Source organism: Mastomys coucha, unplaced genomic scaffold, assembly GCF_008632895.1.
Source record: "Mastomys coucha isolate ucsf_1 unplaced genomic scaffold, UCSF_Mcou_1 pScaffold12, whole genome shotgun sequence".
Lineage (NCBI taxonomy): Eukaryota > Metazoa > Chordata > Mammalia > Rodentia > Muridae > Mastomys > Mastomys coucha.
Genome location: NW_022196894.1, coordinates 92,198,599 through 92,203,977, shown reverse-complemented (window position 1 = coordinate 92,203,977; position 5,379 = coordinate 92,198,599). Strand labels below are relative to the sequence as shown.

At 49.4% G+C, this 5,379-nt stretch overlaps 1 protein-coding gene and 1 pseudogene across 3 annotated transcripts in view; both read left to right on the top strand.

The window, feature by feature from the left end:
- Window positions 1–5,379, top strand: part of Hlcs (holocarboxylase synthetase) — a 203,475-nt gene that overhangs the window by 143,265 nt on the left and 54,831 nt on the right. The gene's annotated exons all lie outside the window — the stretch shown is intronic.
- LOC116086216 lies at window positions 4,614–5,341 on the top strand (annotated as a pseudogene).

Sequence of the window (5,379 nt, the reverse complement as noted above, 5' to 3'; positions counted from 1 at the left end):
GCCTGCATCTGTGTACCATGTCTGCTCATCACCCATGCCTGCATCTGTGTACAATGTCTGCTCATCACTCATGCCTGCATCTGTGTTCCATGTCTGCTCATCACACATGCCTGCATCTGTGTACAATGTCTGCTCATCACCCATGCCTGCATCTGTGTACAATGTCTGCTCATCACATATGCCATGTGTTCTCCTTCTTCTGTCTCCCCACACTGCCCTTTCTTGAGACCTGAGTGTGTGACCTGAGGTGTGACTAGAGGCCCCTAGTCCAGGGATGATCATGCACGCACAGGCAAGACCTGGCACCTCCACACCTCCTGTCCACTTCCCAAGCTCATCCTCTAGGCCTCTGCTTCTCTGTGCTCTGTCCCCTCTCCTCTTGCTTCACCCCTGCTGAAGGGAAGGGCTGTCAGGTGCCAGTCATCAGTCTTTATAGACTCCCCAGTATTCTGGTTTCCCTCTGCTGCTCTGTGGGGACTCCCAGTTTGGCCTAGGTAAGGTGGCTTTTTTGTTTACTCTTTAAAGCTCTTCTTCCTGAGTCTAACAAGTGTCTTTGGGCATGAGAGACCCTGCAGCCTCTGGGGCTGTAGCATTCAAGCCATTCTTCATTCCTTAGGGTTCTTTCATACCGTTTCTTTATGGGAACAGCCTGTAGTTTGGAGTCCAAAGACTTCTGTTCAGTTCTGTTGTGGCTTAGCTGTGTGGCCTTTAACAGCTGCCTTACCCTCTCTGAGCCTACTTCATCTGCCGCACAGACACCACCCTCCTGAAGGAGTGTAAGGTTTAGGGGTAACTGTAAAATGGATGCTCTGTCAGGAGTGTCCGTGTGTGAAACTGTTGTGTGATCACCATGATTGTCACTCATGTCCAACTCCAGAGTCTGGGCTGACAAGCTAGTTACAGGAGCTTTGTTTAGGTCCCAAAAGAAGGGGTGAAGGCTGATGTGAGGGTGAGAACTTCAGGGTTTCTTGTGTGATGTTTAGCACAAGGGAAGGTGCCATGGGGAGCAGTCTACCTTGGGGACCCCATGGGCATGGGCACACCATGAGTCATGGGAGCAGTGTGGCTTGGCTTGAGCTTCCATCCGTGTGCCTCTGCCCTGCTGCTGCCTCCCAATCCAGCAGAGCTCTTTGCTCAGGTAGCACTTAGCACCCAGGGTGGAATTCTCTGTCCTGAGCCACCAAGGCTCTCTGGTCTCTAGGTAACATGCAGTTTTGTTTAATGAGACTCCTCTGGTCTTGTAGGGTCCCAAGTGCTTTGTGCTTGGTGTTTCTGAGCTCTTATGTGTCACGATCATGTCTGCCTTCCCCGGGGCTATAGCTGTGGACTCCACACACCCTCAGGCCACTGTCCCACCATGTGCCCGGTGGCTGCAGATTCAGCTGCAGTGAATGTCTGTGACTGCTCAGCTCAGATCACATCTTGATAAACGGCTAAATTATCTCTTAATTGAGTACAAGCAAAATACAATGGGGGAGAAAGGAGAAGTGTTCAACACCGCCCATTCTTCAAGGGAAATTAAGTGCTCTTTCATGTCTGATTTTTTTTTTTAAGTGGGTTTAATGACACTATTGTGTGGCTCAAGCCCTGGAAACGCATCCTCCAGGCACAGGAGGGATAACGGCTGCCTTTAAGACAGACCAAGAAAAAGGCCCGCTTCGTGTAACATTTCTTACTCGATTACTCCTACAACCTAATGTAAAAATATTTTGACTGCAGGTATCACAAGTGACACCCAGGCCCCCTTCTCCCCAGTGTGTGAGGACAAAAGTGGGTTCTCTAAGAGCGTACCTTTAATGAGTGGTCTTCCCCTGGCCACTCGGTGTGTCTAATAGTGTGCCTTTTGGTGAAGTTGAGAATTTTAATGCATTTTAGTTCTCATTCATCACGGCCTGTGTGCGCCTCACAGGAGGGTCCTTAGAAATAGGATTAACTTCTAGAGGAATGCATTAGCCATGCCGCAGAAGGAGGCAGTGAGCTAACCAGTCTGATAGGTTGCTCCAACCTTCAAATCCTTTGGCTGCCCCTCCTTGGACCCCCCCCCCCCCTTATTGACAGCTTGCCGTTGAATGGCATTAGTGTATTTAGGAGTTAGATGTTTTGTACCATCCTAGGCTGATCTCATATTCCCTTTCTGAAATTAATTCGGCTCTGCTTTACATGTTAATCCGCAAAGGATTGATTTGGAGAAGGTCAGAGCTGCGCAGCCCCAGAAAACGCAAGGAAAGCCGCACTCAACAGCTCATTTCAGTTCCCAGACCTAAGCCTGCCTGCCTTTCATTGTGACCCTCAGCCAGCTGTAGGTGGCTTGGAGGGCCGCAGAATACATCAAACACTGGGGTTTCATGTGGGCTGTAGGATCGCCGGGCTAATTAAGTTCAGCTTGGTTAACCAATTGCAGTTTGCAAATTGAACAATCGTACTTTGAAAGCTTTGGACACAATAGAACACAGAATCTTCTTTTTAGGCATAAACAGGCCCAATAACGGAGTAGCAGCTTCTGAAAGAAGCTTATGCCAAATCCACACAACTTGGATGTCTCCAAGATAGAGTTTGTTTCGCTGGTAACAAAACTCCAACCTCTTTTATTCAGAGTTGAGTGATGTCAAAGGCAAGAAGACCTTATGCACCGCAGGCAGGGAAGCCGGGGAGGGAGGGAGGTGCCCAGTGGGTAGAGGGTAGGTGAGGTTTGGAGAATTAAGAGATTTAAATTCTTCTTTGAGACGAAAATTTAAATCTTGAGCCACAGGCAAACAATCGTTGGGGAGCTGATCACCACCGGTACCCAGGATAAGCAGCAATTCAGAAGATGAAAGTCTTGGATCCAGAAAATCAAATTAGAGAAGGCAGGGTCGCTTGGTGAAAAGTCTCAGTGTTGTAGGGAGAGGCGGAGAAACCAGTTAAGTCTAGACTGAATACAAATGGTAAATCCAAAGAAAAGCATCCATGTTTTGATCTAGGCCTGGTGTGTGTGCAAGCATCCTTTCTCGGCTTGAAACTAAGATGCTATGCAAAGGTTTGCTTGCCCCTCTTTGTCCTCTCAGTCTTTATCGAATGCTTACTCTGCTTAGAGAAGTCACCTGACCAATGCCCTGTTCAAGATTACTGGGACAGAGGGCTGCCAACTGGACCTGGGGTTGTTACTGTATGTCTTCCTCTGTGTGTGTGTGTGTGTGTGTGTGTGTGTGTGTGTGTGTTTAGCAGGGCAATGGGGACATAGCTCAGTTGGTGAGTGCTTACCTGGCATGCACAGGTCCCTGGATTTGATCCCTGGCACTACACAAACTGGGAGGTGTGGTGCACGTGCCTAAACTTAGCTCTTGGGATCAAAAGTTCAGAGTCATCCTTGACTATAAAGGGAGTCCAAGCTAGCCTGGAATGTACTAGATCCCACCTCAGGTAAATAAATGGAAGAGGAAAACAAGTTAAACCCTTCTGGGGTTTGGACATTTGGCAGCTGTCACTGGTCCTCTGTGGAGGCGTCATCATGAAGCCTTCCTTACAAGGCTCCTGGGCACAGGAAGGGATTGTCAGCTTCCAGTTTCTCTCATAGCTGGATGGGAAGCACATGTCACTGAGGGTCGACAACCTCTGGGCTGAGGCGTAGGGCTGAGGCGTAGGGCGTCAGGTGCAGTGACACTTCTTGAGGTCAGCACGGGACCTGCTGCTTCAGTCTTATACTGGGCCATTCCTCAGTCTGAGGTAGAATCATGTACAGGAAAGGGACTTTGAAAATGGTTATTGCTGCTTTTATTTGTGGATGTGGCCAATAGTGTAAATAAGTTTAACAGTGGCTTTTGTACTTTTCTCTCTGGGGAAATCTCTGGTAGGGGTGGGGAGGGGAGCAGCCATCTTTAATGTGGATAGAATGATACTTTTCTGAAATTAGCTGTGGCAGTGGGCTGTTTATAAGATGAATTTCCATGCATGCATTTAGGACTGACTGGAGAAAGCCTGTGTGGGCCAGCTGGTTCTTCCCATCTGTGCTTTGCCCATCAAGTATTTCAGATAGCTGGTGCTGTTTGTGGCTGGGGTGAACCTGAGGGAGGGGTGCTGGTGGGACGAGTCCTGCTGCCTTGTGTGTCTGTGTTTGTAGATTGTCCACACTGGCGAAGGCTTTCACACTGGATTTTTGCATGTGCCGCTGGTCTCAGCAATGCATGACCAAAGCTGCTTGGTTTATCTGCTCTGTGTATGTGCATGCTTTGGATCAGAACTCCTGTCAACCGCCTTAGCATTCGACAGGAGTGCTGGTTGCTCACAGCGGGAAGCCACAAGGAAACTCAGAAGAGATGAGATATTTATATTCCACTTCCTTTCTTTTTAAGATTTGTTTATTTTCTTATGTGTATGAGCACTTTGCCTGCATGTATGTCTGTGCACCATGTGTGTATCTGGTGCCCTGAGAAGGCCAGAAGAGGGCAAGGGTAATGTACACCCTGGGATTGGGTTTATAGACTGCTGTGGGCTGCCACGTGGGTGCTGGGAATAAGGCCCAGCTCCTCTAGAACACAGCAAGTGCCTTTAACTGCACAGCAGCTCCCCACCCCTGAACTCCCAACACTGTCAGAAGGGGGAGGGACTGTGGGGTGTGAGGAGGGCTGGCGCTGCAGATGGGGGACATCTCAGAGTAAGACCCAGGCAGGAAGTAGGACCCAAGCGTGGCGGACACAGTGGTAAAACTAGGTGTCAGCTTTGGGTTGGGCGTTTTGTCCTTCACCATCTCTGAGAGAAGAATACGGCCATGAGCCTTTGACTCTGGCGGGAGACTGCAGATGATCTACTCCAACCATCAGACTGACTTGCAGGCTGTGTGTATTCTACACGGAAAATATGTCCAAGAGCAGTGCTTAATGCTGAGGACATGCCAGTGGGAGGAAAGAAAGCATACATACTGCTCACGAATACTCCAGAGCCTAGGTATGTCCTGGCATCTTGTAGCAGTGCCATGGGCAATGCTCTGACCATCGTTTATGTGTCTGAAACCAAGTCTGCCACTTTTGGAGTTTCTCCCTGGGAACTGTAAGGAGCCGGAGTTAAATGAATTTAAAATGGGGCTGGGGGAGATAGGGTTCATTGCCCACTGGCCGAGTTCTGTCTCTGCAGATGATCACCTCCACCATCCCTTACCTGGTTGGGCTTCAGAAATTGATGGGTCTGCGCCAGCAGTGTCCATCTCACCTGGGAAGGACTCAGAAGGGAAGATGCCTCCTGCCCCCAGCCCTGCCTCTCAGTGTCCACATATTAAACTAACCAGATCCTTAGTGATGTTCAGGGTCAGAGGCAGCACGAGGGATCGAGAACACCTTTATTGTATCCTCCCCCTCTCTCCTTACTCCTCCTCCCTCCTCCCCCTCTCTCCCTACTCCTCCTCCCTCC